Source organism: Aulonocara sp. 'chitande type north' Nkhata Bay, linkage group LG20 (assembly GCF_057382095.1).
Source record: "Aulonocara sp. 'chitande type north' Nkhata Bay isolate Kocher_YH1m ecotype deep benthic linkage group LG20, A_spYH_male_GT1.1, whole genome shotgun sequence".
NCBI lineage: Eukaryota > Metazoa > Chordata > Actinopteri > Cichliformes > Cichlidae > Aulonocara > Aulonocara sp. 'chitande type north' Nkhata Bay.
In genome coordinates, this window is record NC_141363.1 from 24,051,960 (window position 1) to 24,069,741 (window position 17,782).

The following is a 17,782-nucleotide window of genomic DNA, read 5'->3' on the forward strand; positions in this document are numbered from 1 at the left end:
GCTTTCTTTAAACTAATGGGATTAGTGTGGCTATTATAATTATCGGTGGGATTTGTAATTATTATATGACAGCTCTCTGAGGATTAATTTGGGGGGATGAGAAATTAGACTGCAGTGAGAGAACCACGTTTTCTCAAAGGCAGAAATTAGATGCACTGATATTCACTGAGATTCACTGTTTCTATTTGCCCTTCCCCTCTGGTTTGCTTTACCTCCATGCCTAATCCCCTTTCCTTTGGTGATGAGCCAGTCAGTAATTGCTTGATGAGGAGTAAGAGTACATGAGCTACAATTCCACCTTGTTTTCAGAGGGCTCGCAGTGTGAAGGGCAGAGAGAGAACCTATAAGGTAAGTTAAATTACAAATTATTCCCTGTGCTTGTTAGCTGGATGGTCAGTGGACCATGCCAGCTGTCCTGCCCTCTGCCCCCAAACTGCCTCAGCTGTTAATCACAATGTCACAGTGACTGATTACTTGGCAGCACTTCGGTCATTCTAAAGCGGGATGGATATATGGAATAATGACCCCTTTAATACAATCTTTATTAGCCACGTGTATAAAATTGCTTCATAAGTGCCACAAAACAGATAATTATAGTCAATTCAGATTAAAAACAATTCGAAACAATATACTCAAAACCATGTTTTTCTCCATAATACTGAGAGATTCTCTAAGTCTTTATTTCTCTGAATAAAAGGAAGTAACTAGATAAGTAGATGATGACTGGGGTTTCTCAATGCCATCTCAAATTGATGTCTAACTTCTCTGCATGGCCATTCCAGTAAATCAAAATGAATAACAGTGATGAAAGTGAACAAATCAAATAAAACAGGGTCACACATCACTGGAAGGGCAACAAATGGGTACTGAATTGGAAGTAATTTTTCCCCCCTGTGTCTCAACAAAAATGGGAAAAAAAGCCATCAGCTCTGGTCAAAAAGCAAGTTGTCATTTTGCCTAAAGCACCGCTAACCGCATCAACAAAAATATAGGTCTGTGTGGAACTTTGCATGACAGAGGAGGGTCACTCATTTTAATGTAAAAAGACAGTTCTTTTGTGAAAAAGCGCTGAGCGATCCAGAACTCGGGCGAGGTAAAAGCGGTTTGAAAGACCTGACCTTTGTTCGATTTGATTTCTTTTCTGTTCTGCAGTGTCAAAGGTATTGTAGAAGTTAGAAAACTCAGTAGTTCCCACATTAATCTGCTGAAAGTGGAGGGACGTGTAAAAGTTGCTAAATTTAATCCAACAAATACCACGTAAGTAGAATTCCATTTATTAAAATGATGTAATAAAAGTGATAGTATAATGGGTTCCATGTGTCAAGACTCCTGATTCCCTGAAATAAATTATATAGAGAGACAGGAAACCATTGATCCATCAATATGATCCTGATAATGTAAAAAACACAGGAATACTAATTATGATGAATATAAAATACTCACTAGATTTAAATAAAAGCTCCTTTTTTTGAGAACACTTTCAAACATGCATGAGGCCAGTCCAGGGTTTCCACCGATGAACCTAACTACTTGTGACAGTTGTGAAAGAGCAGCATTTTAAAATGGAACAAAATCATAGAAACTGAATCCAGGGAGACAGCCAAAGTCCGTGACAGGGTTGTCCCTTACTTGCTGGTGACGTTGCAGCCTTCCACCTACTCATCAGAATTTTAAATGGCTCTTTACTTTCTACATTTTATATTTTTTCACTATGATTTGTATCTATTTTTTTGGATTGTTTCTTAAATGTTGATATGAGAGTGTAAAATCATCATCTCATTGATGTAAGCTAAATCCCATCAGAGTTTATTTAACACTTATGACAGTTTTGCGCAGCTGCCCCAGAAACACATCTGCTGCAAGCAGACAAACAAACCCAGAGTCAACTGAATACACACAATATCTAAACAAACAAAAAAACACTCCCACAATTATCATGAACAATATAAATGCATAATTGCATTGTTCAAAAATGCATATTCATACAATAAAAAAAAAAAAAAATACAGCTATTTTCACAAAAGTAGAAACATGCGGTCCTTGCTTACATTTTTTCCCCTCCATCTACCTCACCGGCTGCTGCCCTAGAGAGCACTGCGATGTACAGTTCATTTGCCCTGGCAAGCCTCTTTCTCTAGGGGGGGTATGAAACATGCTGGAGCCCATTAAGAGTCAGTGGCCACCATGTTTAGTATTGAGGATGTGGCCTCGCCTCTTTTCTAATGATGTAAATACTCACTGACAGCATCCCCGCATGTAGCTTGCATGATGAATCACATGGAGCGGGTAAACAGTAAGTATTACCTGTCTCACTGTTGATGTACAATTATGTGTGTGGGCGCCTGCAGACATGACAGACTGGGGAGGTAACAGCTCATATTTTTCAAACATGAAGATAACACAGGTAATACAGTGAGGCCAGATGTATTATTTTTCTGAGAACTTCAGGAACTTTTTCTTTTGCTCTTCTCTGAGTACTGAAATGAAATTAGGCATGTGCTTATGTTGTTGTTGTTTTTAATCTTTCCTCTCTAGTCATGGTAATTTCTGCACAGTTTCCATTGTATGCTTAAGAGTTCTTTAGTTTTATTTTTACTGTCTTTTAGCCCTGACTAGTTGAATCATTGAGAGAAACATGAGTAAAGGCTCTAACTGAAGCCCATGCCCCTGTGGGGAGCCCAAATCCTCTGCATATTCAGACTCAGTTTCTCTCACCTCCCCCTCTACCCCTGCAGGCCTGGCACATGTGTGACATATAATTGATTCATTAATAATGTGAACAGATGTTTCTGGTCCAGTCTGGCATCATTCCGGCTCTCCAGCATAGTATTTTACTGTCACAGCCTGCCTATCTGCATCCCATTAAATGCTCATTGACACAGAAAGGAAGAAGGTTATTTATTTTTGATCCTCAAGAGAGTGGAAGGAAAGAAATTACACATACACATAGGTTAGATAAATTGTACTATTTATGCATGAGCATGTCAGTGAGATGAGTGCTCCACCAGTACTCTCTGAAAGGGTCAATTTAACTGTGAACTTGGAGACATAACTGGAGATTTTGAACCTCCAGTGCCAAATTATTAATCAAGCGTTCATTTCTTTATATGCCTTTATATATATATTCAAACTCTGCTTCTGTGAATTGAACAAATTTTACATAACACCCATTTACACTACATTGTGTTTGCACAATGAAAACGGTCATTTGATTGGCTAGACTGTGATAATAAAAGGCACTTATTGGGATTCTTATCATGTTACAAATTGCACACGAGAGTTCTTCTGTTATAAGCATATGAGGGTGTTTGTTTTTGTTTGGCCATTTATGTGGTCACTTCACACAAATGAAAGTCCATCATAGCCTCATGCTGTTGAGACCCATTGCCCTTTCACACCCGGTCAGCTTCCAGCCCTCTCACTGGTACAATAAGAGATGACAAATAATCAGGAGGGACTGAAATTGAGTGAAAATATAACTGTGGGATGTGCAGCAGGAAGAAGAGCAAAATGTCATCTTCATCCATAGCAGCAACATACTACACTAAACCTTATCATCAGGTAATTGTACATGCAGAGAATATCACTTTTCACTACTCTGAAAGGATAATAAGTATTGTAGCCAAGATGTGGGGGCTTTTGTTCTAATGAGATGGAAAGAGAGGCTTTAGAGCTCATAGTGATGGACTAATTAATCAGTCTATGTGGCAGTTTCCCACAGCTATCCATTAGGGTTTCATTCAACAAGTCACTGGAGCTTCAATCTTAGTTCCATTGTTGAAAATAGGTCCATAATAATAACATGATTGCGGATTGATCACTAGAAGGTTTTGGAGGGAAATGCATGTGGTGAGGAATAATGATGCCCCGTGCAGATAGCCCTCAACAAAAGCATTTTCTACAAATTCAAGATCCAGAATCGTTTTTGAAATTGTACAAAATCAATTATGTTTTTCCATCAATGTGAAACAGCAAAATGACAGCCACAGTTACTTATATTGTCTCATTTTTTTGTTAGAAGTAGAAACTACCGCAGGTAGCTATCTGGGCCTTCATCATTAAGTATGAACTCTTGTTATCCAATAGCCTATTTGGCTTGGGAGCTGTCTGTTATAAATAAACAAGATACAAGCCATTTAGTCCCGTCTCGATATCAGAGTCCAAAGACCTGGTTTCGATGACTGAATTTGTTCAAAATGCAGCAGTCTTCAAATCACCCCGGTACAACCTGAGAGGGATGTCCTAACATGTACATAAATGTAAAATAGATAGTTGAATACTTACTGTTTAAATATATCCAACAAGCTTTCAATTAATCCCTGTCTCATGGCAATGATTTTTCAGATTAGGTGGAATGCAGTCAGTAGCTTGATTATGTTAAGAGGCAACTGTTTTTTCCAGTTCAAGTAAAGCACCATATTTGTGAACTACAATAGTCTGCAGGAGGAGTTCAATCTGTTGTTCAAGCTCATTGTAACCCCTATAGACATGGTTACTAGTATTTTCTTGTTTTTACCTGGTAATATTATTTCCGACACCCCTTGAACACACTTTGATTTTCTGTAGTTCAGTGAATGCAACAAAATCACGTTGCTGCATTAAGCTAGGCAAAACGGAGCAAGACACCGAGAGCAATTAACAAGCTACACAGTGAGTCTTTTGGTATAAAATAAGTGTTATAAAGTATTTTCAACAGTCTCTAACTTAAAGTTATGTACTTTTCAGAGGCCTTTATGTGTTTTACTCTCGACCAAAACCAGGCAGAGCGTGTATTTGTTTCTTGGGAATTCCGGTGAGTTACTAGAGATGATAAGTTAGCAGGAAAACTTATGCTAATTGTACATGTGGTAAACACTGCAACAGTGCGAATTCTGTATTGTCTAAAAAAAGCTAAAACCAGTCGGAGTACTTGAATTGTGTGTGAAATGGAATGTCGTATTTTTATTGTCTATTTGATTGGGCATCTTCACAAATGCGCAAAACTAATGCAGGATGCACTTTTCTTTTAGCCATAAATGTTGTCCAGTGCCTTTCCTGCACTTTGTAATTTCAGTTATAGGTTAATACATGTAACTAGTTTTAAATAACTTATTTACGTTACAAACATTTCATGATGTGATTACATATGCCTTAAAAAGGGGTATATAAATACAATTGATTGTAATGCTGTAAAGCAATACAAATGGAATTCATAGAGACAGAACAATGTTAAAACAACAGTGTACTTGATTTTGAAAACTTTATGAGATCTCATTTTATTTAGAAAAACTGTTAAGAACTATTTTGTTTATTGCTCTGTACTGTATGTGCAGACTGGTTTTTTGTGATCCTGGATCTGAAGTGGTTCTGGATATGGATGGCGATCCAGACCCTGTGAAAACTCTTGGCGAATCCAAAAGCAGTGTGGCCAGCTGTTCTGGATGCAGGAGTAGAGTTACAGTCTGAATTACTTCGAATCGCAGGATTTCAGATAAGCAAGAACAAAAACTGCTTACTTGATACGGATTGTTTCTCTGGGAAACAGTTGAACTCCCAATATCCTGCTCATCAGGAGTCAGGTCTAAAGAGACTACTTATTTTATTTTATTTTGTTGTTATTTTCAAAAGAGCGCTCTTCTCTGTTGATTTTCTGTTAATTTTCTATGCTGTTTACATTGGGTTATTGCACCACTGTAACATTGTAATAAATCTGCCGGCTGTTCAACACTCAATTCTCTCAAATTTATTTTACTCCTCTCGAATCTAGTCTATAAGTTTAATCCTACTATACTAAGCAGGTGTTACATCATTCTACAGAATAGGTCAGTGAATGTCATGTTGATTGCATTTTAGGGCAATAATAGAGGAACAAGCTTGCATTTTCACTACTAGTGGCACATCACAAGTGTGGCATAACATGTGACCTTGCTGTTATTGCTGTCCAGCTGACAAAAAGAAATTTTGACCAACCAATTAGGTATATAGGGTATATAAAAAGTTAAATCTTACAGCATTTACTTAAGCAACACAAAAATTAAAATGTGCTACATGCTTTCCTTCTCATAGTGAAATTGCAAAGTATAAATGTCTGACATTGATACTGTGGACCATCATATTCTGCTAGATAGGCTGAGAGACTGGATGGGTATATCAGGGGCTGCTTTGGACTGGTTTGAATCCTATTTGCATGAACGATCCTTTTCTGTGGCTACCTCTAAGTACAGTTCCTCTTCTACTTTTCTTGCCTATGGTGTGCCACAAGGTTCAGTTTTGGGGCCTTTATTGTTCTTACTGTATTTACTTCCTCTTCAACACTTATTGAGCACTTTTAAGGACATTTCATATCACTGCTATGCAGATGATATTCAGGTATATATCTCCTTTAAGCCCCATGATGTTTCCAAGCTACAAATTTTGCACAAGTGCATAGACTCCATTAGATGTTGGATGGCTGGAAACTTTCTTCAACTAAATGAGGAGAAGACTGAAGTTCTTGTTTGTGCTCCTAAAACTTTTGTACCTAGTGTTATGGAAAACTTGGGTCCACTTGCTACATTTGCAAAACCGTCTATCAGGAGCCTTGGTGTTAGTATTGACTCAGCTCTGACTTTGGATGCCCATGTAAAATCTTTGGTTCGCTCCTGTTTTTATCATTTGAGAAACATTGCTAAGCTGAGTCCCATTGTATCGCGCTCCGAATTAGAAATTGTCATTCATGCATTTGTTTCATCTCGTCTGGACTACTGTAATTCTTTGTTTACTTGTTTATGTAAAGCCTCTTTGGATCGTCTGCAAGTTGTTCAGAATGCTGCTGCAAAGCTTCTGACCAAGTCCTCCAAGTTTTCCCATGTCACACCCCTGCTGATTCAGCTGCACTGGCTCCCCGTTAAATTCAGGATCCAGTTTAAGGTTTTGACCTTGACTTTCAGGGCCCTGCATGGACAAGCACCAACATATATAAGTGAACTTTTGCATCCATACATTCCCATCAGGTCCCTGAGGTCATGTGACCAGGGCTTGCTTGCTGTCCAGCACACGAGGCTGAAAACAAAAGGCGACAAAGCTTTTGGAACTGTGGCCCCCAGATTGTGGAACTCTCTCCCTTTGAGCCTGAGATCTGTGGACTCAGTGGTCACTTTTAAAAAACAGCTAAAAACCCATCTTTTTAAACTTGCTTTTAGTTGATTTTTAGGTTTTAGCTTCTGTGAAGCACTTTGTGATTTTTATCTTGAAAGGTGCTATATAAATAAAGTTTTACTTACTTACTTACTTACTTACATTAGGATTTTTTCCTTCTTGTGCCCTTTACTTCATATCCTCCTTCTGAGTGCTTGGTCTGGCTAAATGCTTGTGTCAGTAAACGTTTGTGGCTTACTTTGCAGCAGCTGGTGAATTGACCAAAAGCCACCCCTCAGGCTTAACACTGCAGGCCTCATTAATGCAAATCTAGCTTTAACAGACTGATGGGAAATTGGCTCCCTCCACTCCACTGTGAGACTGTAGAAAAGGCAGGAACAAGGTGAGAACAGAGATGGGTTAAGTAGCCCGGACATGGGATTTAAAAGCAAAGGTTTGCATCAATCAACTGGTGTGGACATAGATACCAAAACCACAAAAGCCTGAAATGAGAAATATGGTCTAGAAAAGTAGATTTTTCAAGCAGTTAAGTGCTTTTGCACTTGCAGTGTCTGCCACTGTCTACTGTTGTCAGTTGCAAAAACTGTTGCTACTGCAATAGAAAGTCATGATATTTTTTTACAAAGGATCCACTGAAAATACAGTGTGGGAAAGGATACAGGAAGAGGTTATTCAACAGCAGAGAATGAACAGAACAATGAAAAAGCCCATAATGGAATGAACATCTGCTTATAATATGGGGTAGTAAACAAATTCTATAATATTTGTTAATAGGGCGCTCCATATAAGTTTATTGTGTCATATGGCTAACCATATCCCTGATTTTAAGCAGCAACTCACTGTGTCTGAACAGTGACAAGCAGCAGCCTGGGGTGTACATGCTGTTAAGATGAAGTTAGTTGCATGCCACTGCTGTGGCACGGCATCCTGCTGCTGCCGCTGTTCAAGACAGAAAGAAAAGCTTCCAGGCAGCATCCACGATAGCAAATGCTCACTGTCTGAAAGCAGCATCGCTTGCATTGATGGGAAAGGTTGGAGAATAAATCATTATTCCAGAATCGCAATGTGAAGGAGAGTGAAGCCAAACCAAGCGGTTAACATGTCACTGCTCACAAGACGCTGGCGCTGCTGTCTTGTGTGGAGTCAAATGGAGAAAATAATCATTCTAACAAAGGCAAGAATGCCAAGAGTTCCTATACCGCTAAAATTAGCAAATGTTAGTCACCGTGGTTGTTGTTTTTCTTCTTGCCACTTCAAGGTTCTTGGATATTGTTCTGTCATGCAAATCAGATGACGCTTAGTAGCACCAATTAAATTGACATGGCCCAAAAGTTTTGACATTAGCTTGAGTATTTTATAATGAGGAGAATTCAGTTCAAACAAGCACACGTGTGTCCGTGTTTATTTTGTCTGTTTTCACAAAGAAACTCAAATGTACTGCTCAAAAAAAGCTCAAAAAAACAAAGTTAAAAATGATAAAATAATATTTTTCTAAGCAAAGAACAGGAAAACAAGTGATTCATTGCACGTGTTTTGATTTTTAAATGGTCTGGTAAAGGTGAATCAGAACAGTGCAAAAATATATAATAACTAATAATAACTGCTTTCACATTATAACCAAGTGCTTCTACTGTAGCACAGAGTGAGACTTTCTCTTACTCCAAATACTTTATTTTGGACCTTGCAATTTCTTAATTACAAACCATTTAAAAATATCTGGCTGTGCAAATGATTAGTTTAATGGTTACACCTACCCTCAGTGATTATTGCCATGCGACAGGCTGAAATCTGATGAAGTTAGACAGTCATATTGGTAGAAAATTAGATTGAGGGCATGTTGTTCATGGTTTCATGGCAATATTACAGTAAAGCGTGACACACAGAAGCAAAAGAAAATCCTGCACTTTGTTTGAGGATTCATTTCTCACCATCATGTCGCTTTGAAACAATAAATGCAAAAAAAGTGATCTAGACCAAAACATCTAGACTGGTGTTTACTTTGTGTCAGTAAATACCACTGAAAGAAGATAACAGAAACATTATATCTCAGCAAGTACAGTCAGCACCTAAACGTGTCATGAGGTTTAGTTCATCTGGAGTGCTACAATGATTTAAAGACATGACTATTTACGTGGGAGGAGGAAGTCACTACGCCTGCCTCTGTCTTTTGGTCCCTGCCACTATGTAATGAAGGGGCACAGCAGCTCTGCAGGTTAACATTCTGTCCATCTCCTGAAGACAACACGTCAGTATGGATTAGGGAACTGAAGTAGCCATGAAGGGGAAAAAAACTCTCCCATCTCCAATTACAATAAGCAAACAGCTCCTGGGAATGAAAGGAAGAGAAGGGATGATATGCACTCTAGCAGCACCCAGTTCAGCCCACACAAGACAAAGCAAACATTATTAGCTTAATAACATTTTCAGTTCACGGCAACCAGCATAACAACAAGCTAATGGAACACGAAAGCCCAAATTAATGAGAACAAATAATTTGTAATTACAACACAGTTTAAAGGCTCTCACAGGTCCTAAGTTGAATGATTGCACAGAGAGTTTGGCCTAATTCTCTGTAGTCAGCTTTGTGTGAATACAGTGTGCGGGTATGGTTTCCCTGTACCATGCAGGACTTTACAGGAGCCTGATGTTTCTCAGATAATAGTCCCATTAGCAGGTCCTCTTTTCCTGCTACCTAGCCTATGTTATGGGTTATTACCACTGCCATATTGAAGATTGCACCCTTCTGACATGTTTATGGCACATTACAGCACACGTACACTTGTCTGTATAATAACTGTCTAGCCTACAGTGTTCTTAATGATAAAACGAGGTAGAAACTGGTTTATGATTTAAGTGGCTGCAGAACATCAAGCCATCTGCTTCCGCTAGCATCATCTGCTTGTTTTGTGCTCATTTTGATTAATGCAGACTTAGGATTTACATTTACAACCAATGTAAAAGTAATCAGGACAAGATGTTTTCTGATTTTTTTAACTATGTTTTATTTTTCACTATGAATGAGCTTTCGGCAGCTCATCTCCCTCAGACTCATTCATTCCAACCTTTAGCTTTTGAGTTATTATTATTCTCAAATCTATTATATATTATTATATATATTATTTGTTCATTCAGTCTGGCTGTTTTTCATAAGACGGAAGTCTGTAAATGTGCTAATGGATTGACTGCTGTGCCGTGATGATCTATAATCAGCACCAGTGGAAAGATATCACACTCAGTTCCTTAGTAAAAGGAGAATCTTGACATGATGTCTGGACTATAGCCCGAGCTAAATGTTCTGCACCAGCCCTAGAAGAGCTGTCTAGCTTCTCTCAGCTGTCCATGCAAAGAACCCGTTACAGTTGACTGGAGCATAAACAAACTGAATAAATCAGCAAAGACAATGTGAAAGCCAATTCATCCCCTAATGATGCAATTTTAAGTATGGGCAGAATACTCCTGATTCAGAAGTCTGGAAATAAGAGAACTCATAACATTTTCCAATCTTTTGTAGGCATCTTCCTCTTAAAATGATCACAGGAACTTTGCTTTTTGTCAATACCTGTGCTTTTAGAACACCATGGCATGCTCTTTCCAAGGTTATTGTTTAAAGCGTATGGCACATTTAGATAGCTGAGCTCTCTAAGTGTGCTCAGCTGGGGGGGGGGAGATGTTTTGGGTTCCCATGTCTTATGGGAGTTGCTTTAAATGGTTTTTACTGGAGAGTCATTAATATTTTACAGAGTGTAATAGGCCCTGAGCCTAGGGACCATGTTGGCACCATGATTACAGCACACATAGCTATTAAAACCGATAAGCTCTGATGTGAAGGAAGCCTATGTCCAGAGAACAGTTTGATAATAATTTTATTCAAAGCATTAAATGTTGGGGCCTTTTGAGTCAAGTGAACAAACAAAACCTTTGCCTCATCACAGCCTGTGAAAGTGAAAAACACATCCCCGGGGTACTAAACAACTTCCATCAAAGCCTGACAAATGATTTCGCCACCTCTTTATTATGCATGCCATACCAGCTTGGGAAGAGAAATGACTGTGCTTGAATCGCCTGAGCACCATGAAATGATACAACTAATGCAGAAGTCAGTTGTTGTGGTTCAAAAATGTTACGTACAGCCACATTGCATGTTCTGTCTTTTTCTTGTCATCTATCTCTAAATGTGTATAATCGGGCAGAAAGGTCACAGACACACAGATGGCTCATATTTAAAAAAAAAAGTTTTTTTAAAACTCTAATTTTGCTGACTTTCTGAATCAACTCAGTATTCTGTGAACATGGCAGTATAAAAGCATTGTGCAGTATTAGTTCATGCGAAAGATGTTTTCAGTGGAGGTGCAGGTGCTTGGGTAATACTGGAGACTTGCTGCTGCTAAGTGTAGTTTCCTGCGGCTTTATGAAGACCGTGCCGCACTGCAGGGAAAATTCCTGAGAGCTGGACACCATGTGGGAAAGATATGGCCATTACTGCTAGCAATCCCTCTAGTACTGGAACAGGCCACATTAGTGTGGGGCTGTGGGTCCTTGTTAACATTATTGGCAGGTGGTGCGTGAAGCCAGTTGTCCTTGTGAGGACCCTAAAGGCAACTTCTCAAACAAAACTAAAAGCCTCGAAGTCTTGTAAACTTTTCAACCACAAGCATCGGTGCCTTGATGGATCAGGGGAAGAAGCATTCTTGGTTTAGCTGTAAAAAATAAACCAGACACATAAAATGCTGCAGAAAACTGAACTTCATACTCTGAAGAGAGATATCAATACTTCTATTGCCAGCGTTTTATTGTTTTAAAAAAATGTTTTTGTATTTAAGAATGTTACGTCTCCTCAGAGAGTCGCTGATTTAACTATCTGCTAATAGATGAAGTGTTAGTGTGAACACATGATATAAAAACGAATTTAAATATGTTCAACACATGGATGGTTTTCCCAGGACAGCGTATTAACATCACTCAACTGACACAACAGCAGATGGTACACTGTGTGATTTTTTTTTCTTTATTTTTTTGCTGCTGTTACAACACTACATGCACAACACAACAATACAAAACATAAAACAGAATAAAATGTAAAAATTAAAGTAAAAAAAAAAGATGTTTTGACATCACACTCGGTGCACATTGTTTAAATTGTCATATGTTTACAACCAGTAAATATAAGCTCTGTAAATGATGGCTTTGGTAAGAAGCCTGTGATTCGAGACAGTCTCATTCACTTTCCTTTCAAAAACAAAGTAATCAAAAGGTGAGAGACTGGGATGACTGAAGGAAGTGCGCAAGAACTGAAACTACTGGAAAAAAAAAATGTATTGAAGAGAGACAAAACCTGCAGGGCTGAAGTGTTTTAGAGGCTATCTTTACCTCTTGTGCACAAGTACACTCAATGTTTCTGCGTTCTTCTGTGAGCCCTCACCCACACAAGGTTAAACCGTGCAAACATTTAAAGCTTTTAATTTATGGGAATGCACTGTTGTTCTTGCCACACTGGACCTCACAGACGGGGGCTCTGGTAGAGGCCAGAGTTGACGAGGTTTAGTTTACAAGTGCTCGTGTGTGGGTGGGTGCAAAAATCTATCGTATGTGAACCTGCCTTAGTGTTTAATTTTTTCAAAGTCTTTAATTGGCAGTCTCATTAAGATTGCAGTCTCTTTGACTGCTGAATGCTACTGAGTGCACAAAATGTATTTCTCAATGAGGATATTTTCCTGCAAGTATGCAGACACCATAGATTTTATTTCCCTTGCCAAAATAATTTCGTTGTAATCACATGAAAAGTGTATTTTCACTTAATGAAACAGTACATTTTTAAGCAACTATGCCACTTTGCAACAATTTGGTTCTCTTTAAAGCCTGCTTATTAAAATGCTGCATAAATATTTCCTTTCCCCCCACTACATTAATCTTTTTGCCACAGACAGACACTTCAGCCAACCTTCTGAAAAAAAGCCTCACCAGCTGTCGGGAAAATTGAAAAAATCTCTGACAAGAGGCTCTCCATTCTACCGACAGCCCATATGTTCACCACTAGATCTCTACTCCAGGAGCTTATGCAGCTGTTGGCATGTCTTGAAGTCCAGGTGAAACCAGGAAAAAGACAGATGAGAAGATATCAGCAGATGATAAGCTTTAATGTTGGCAAGAAATCAAATCCAGATCCTCAACCAGTGTGCCTAACACTCATTAGGGTGGAGGCTTGGATATACTGTATAAATATACATGCAGATGTTTATTTGATCTCTTCCTCTGGCAGGTTATCTTGAACAGATTGTGGCTCCTTAGCACTGACACTTAGGTGCTGACAGATAGACAGATGGCCTGCTAGTTGCCCCCTTGGTCTCCTTCTGATGGCGTCTATGAGGATGGATGGGATTATTTTTAAGGTACAATTGGTCATCTCAAACACTGCTGTGTATTTACTCAATGATCTACTTGCATAGATCTTGTTTACTCTTTGTAAACAGCAGTAATTATGGCCACATGCTGTGCTTTAAACAAGAGCCAAATGATTAAATCCTGATAGTCCATAGCTCACTATGTATCAGGGGAGAAAAAGTGTGCTGTGCAAACACACGACAGCAATTTTTGGCTATTTTAACAACATGCTGGAAAGATTACATCTTTGCCACATGACACAGTTGTTCACATTTGATGCCAGTTAGCAGCTACAGAAAATGGAAGCAAACAGCTTTCTGAAGATGCTACTTTAATTTGCGAACTACAGTATAATGACAACAGGCTCTGTGTGTGTAAGTGCGTGTGTGTGTGCGCTTGTAAGTCTGTCTGTCTGTCTATCTGGCAGGCTACTATGCCTGGGTAGAGAGGGAGTCAGGAACAGTCCACAGATCTAGGCATTAAACTAATGTGCTGGGATCAGGGGCCAGCGCCTCGCAAGCTGTCTCTTTGGCTGAAGGCTGTAATACGAATGGGCAGTGAGTGAGCACTGGCACTAGTGATGGCACAAAAACCAAACACCTGCCTAAGTCCTGTTCCAGTCCCCATAAACACTATATTTTCATCTATCCAATGTCTCCTCCGGTTGTGATTAGTGTGATCAACAATGGACCCAGGTGATGAGATTAAAGTCCCCGCTTTGTTGGCCAAAGGGGATATTGAGAACCCATGACTGGATGCACTCATGGATGGGATCTTAATTGGAAATGCCATTATACTTTCAGCAAGTACATGGTACTCTTTGTTCAATTTAAACCTACTGCTATTTATTATTTACCTCTGATTTATCTGTTACTGACTAATTTATTGACACAGCTGGTGAAACTCTGACTGAATGCACTTAACTGAATGCATGGGAGAGTGTATCTGTGCCTGAGAGGTTTTATGACAAAAACAGATTTATTTTAAAAAGAGTTTTAGACGTTTACTTATTTAGATATAATATGAACTAGACACTGCATTTTATCAGCATGGATAACTGCTGGGAGGAAGACTTTGACTTACTAACTTGATATGAAGGGAGATTTACTTTTATTCCCAGTGATGAATTCCTCCTGACACACTCACTAGTGGAAGAAGTTTCTTGACAGTGCTCTGGAGTGTAGCCGCTTCTTCTGTTCTCCTTTAGACATCTTTATGTCTCTCTAATTTCTTCTCTGATCTGCTTCTGCCACAGCGTTGCAGCGACGGGTTCAAGTAATGGGGAAATGAAATGGGGGGAGTGGATTTGTTGTCATAGTGCCATCAAGTTTAAGCCCCTTGACACTGAGCGTAAGGTAAAGAAAATGAAACCTGGCTCTGTCTGAGACCTGAAAGCACTGTGTCTTTTCAAAAAGGATATGATGTGGAGTTTATTTTTATTATCAACTGAGAGAGTTGGGGGGTGATTAGGTTGCACTTGAGTGGTGAAGGCTGCTGTTACTTTTTCCCCTGGAAATTGTGTCTTGCTATACGTTCCCCTCTCAAAGTCACCGGGTCCGTTCATGATAGTGCGGCTCATAAGAGACTTAGATTCTTTCCTTGTCTGGCATTAGCAATTACTGCCACCGTGGAAAGGTCAGGAGATGTTTTTAAAATGCGACCCAGGTCTTTGCCTGACTGCTTCACTGAAATGTTGTCATACATTTATTGGGTATCAAATGAGGCTCCTGCAAGTAGTGCCAAGTAGAAAGCCTTGACATTGTGACATTTTATACCAAGGTGAAAGCCTGTCAGAAGACTTTCTCTCGCTTTCTGTCATTTGTCTCTTAGTGTGATCCCTGCTGTTTAATCAATTAAAAGTAATTTTGCAAGCAACAGAGCATTTTGGAGTATTTCAATATGAGAAATGTATGAGATTAATTAAATAAACAGAAAGATGATTTTTAAAGTTGATTCAGGCTTTATTTGTCTTTTGCTGCTCTAAATGTATATATATATTAATTTCCATAATTGGGGAAGTTTTTAATAGATATGAATCTAAATGACTGTGTGACTGTAGAGATAATCATACCTGGACAGACAATACAATTTTCAGCAAGCTAGAAAATTAATTCCCATATTCACCAGATGTTTAATTTATCTAAAGGTTGATAACTCAATTTTCAAATATGTGCTATAAGCACATTACGTATTATAATTAGTCATTTCTACGTTATATGCAAGATTACACAGAGATGCTACAGAATATGAGCATACAAAGGCGCACACATACATTTCAGGTAGCATATATATATATTAGATAACCCTTGACAGTCTTATCTAAATTTTTAATTGCTCTTAGTTTCATCCCATTTTAATCCATTTCATTACGTTGAGTCTGTGCTATAAGGTGTGGGCTCTTTTAGCAGATGAATATAGCTTGCCTACTCTCTTCCATTTTGATTGTTATGGTAAAGTGTAAGCGCTAATGTGAACCTAATTCACTTCACCCCTCAGCAGTTTAGGCTTTGCCTCATCCATCTCACTTAGAAACTGCACAGCTAGCCAGATCCCTTCTGTATAAAGAGATCAGCTATATTATAATGTCCAGCACAATGATGCTAAATTATTTATCTTACTTAGCTATGGTACAGCAAATAACTGTTAGACACTGAGGAGAAACAACATTCTAGTTATAGACTGTCCTGTTCACTTTTTTTTTCTCTACTGGATTGTGAAGGAGGTGCATAAATAATAGATAAGTAGAAAGCTTTTTTTTTTTTTTAAAGGTTAGACCTGTATATATTAGGTTTTTGTTTGGCTCTATGAATGTCCACAAACAATGCTAAATATAACTGAGTTTCCTGTCTTGGCATAACACGCATGTATGTGCGTTTGTGTGCGTGTGTGTTTTAATCAAAAAACTAATTAATGTCTTCATGTATCAAAAGGAGATGTGGCAGCAAAACAGGTGTTCTATTCACAACAGCAATTTGATAAGAATATTAAAAAGCAGGAATAAAGAGCAAACACACATCACACAGACTTTATATTTATAAATGAGACAGGCTACTCTTTGTAACAAGTAAGGCCCCATATATATTAATAGAAATGCAGGCTTTGATATGGATTTGCTCCAGGCTAAACAGAGATTGTGGCCTTCTGATTAATGCATTTTTCATGTCAAACCCATGAGAAAGGACTGGGCCAATGCATGCAAAACTTGTGATAAGTTTGAATGTGGTTGCACTCTTGCAAGTTCAATGTATTTATCATATGTATTTATCATTTTGCTGCTTAGTGGTTTAACATCTTAGTAATGTTTTCAATTCAGAAAAGGAAGTGATTAATGGGTAATAAGACATTTACAAGTTATACGAAACTAGAAACTAAGAAACAGAATATTAACACATCTGTTTTTGTGGTAATATGTTTGTTAAGATGTAATTTTTAATATGTTTATCGGAACAGGTGTCTTTTGTATATGAGCCATTGAGTCTCAATGGGACTATCTGTAAGGTTTAATAAAAAATAATTAATAAATAAAATAACTATTGATCTTTTGTTGTTGCTTTAGTGAGATTAATGCCTTGATTGTGGACATGAAACTGAACAACCGTAGACGTGACATCTGAGTAGCCATTGCTGTTGTGCGCCTAAAGTAAAATGAAGGCTTAGTTCATAAATTATTGTGTAGCATTGTGTAGTTATTAGTAGATATATGCTTTCACAGCCTCTAGAAAGAAGCTTTTTTTTTTTTACTTTTAACGTGACAACATGTATTGGTAATTTCGGATGTGGCAGCTGAAAATTCAACTCAATTTAATTCAATTCAATTTAAATTATATAGCACCAAGTTACAACAGTAGCCTCAAGGCACTTTGTATTGTAAGCCGAAGACCCTACGATAATAGAGAGAAAATCCCAGCAATCAGACTATAAACAAGCACTTGGCAACAATGGGAAAGAAAAACTCCTTTTTAATAGGAAGACACTAAAAACAGAATCAGGCTCTGGGAGGGGCACCAATCTGGTTAGGGATCAGGGGAGGAAGACAGGATAAAAGACACAGTGTAGAAGAAGATTAAGCATGGCATAATAGTTAAGTTCACTCAATAATCCAAAATGTGCTTGTAATGCTATAAAACGAGAAGAAACCCAATGACTTTGCTTAGGCCTCTGTGTCTGCTTGTGTTGTGTCTGCTGCTCGTGTGCTCTCCCTTTTCCCCTCAGTACTTCCAGGAAAACATAAGGTAACAAGAGCAATGCTAAAGCAATGTATCATTTGTTTAGCTGAGAAATTATAGAT

At 38.4% G+C, this 17,782-nt stretch overlaps 1 long non-coding RNA gene across 1 annotated transcript in view; it reads left to right on the forward strand.

The window, feature by feature from the left end:
• The first annotated feature begins 4,619 nt into the window (after window positions 1-4,619).
• The window catches only part of LOC147305661 (uncharacterized), a 30,777-nt gene continuing 17,614 nt past the window's right edge, over window positions 4,620-17,782 (forward strand). The window contains exon 1 of the long non-coding RNA XR_015126671.1: window positions 4,620-4,792. This is a non-coding gene — a long non-coding RNA (uncharacterized LOC147305661). The remainder of the gene's footprint in view (window positions 4,793-17,782) is intronic.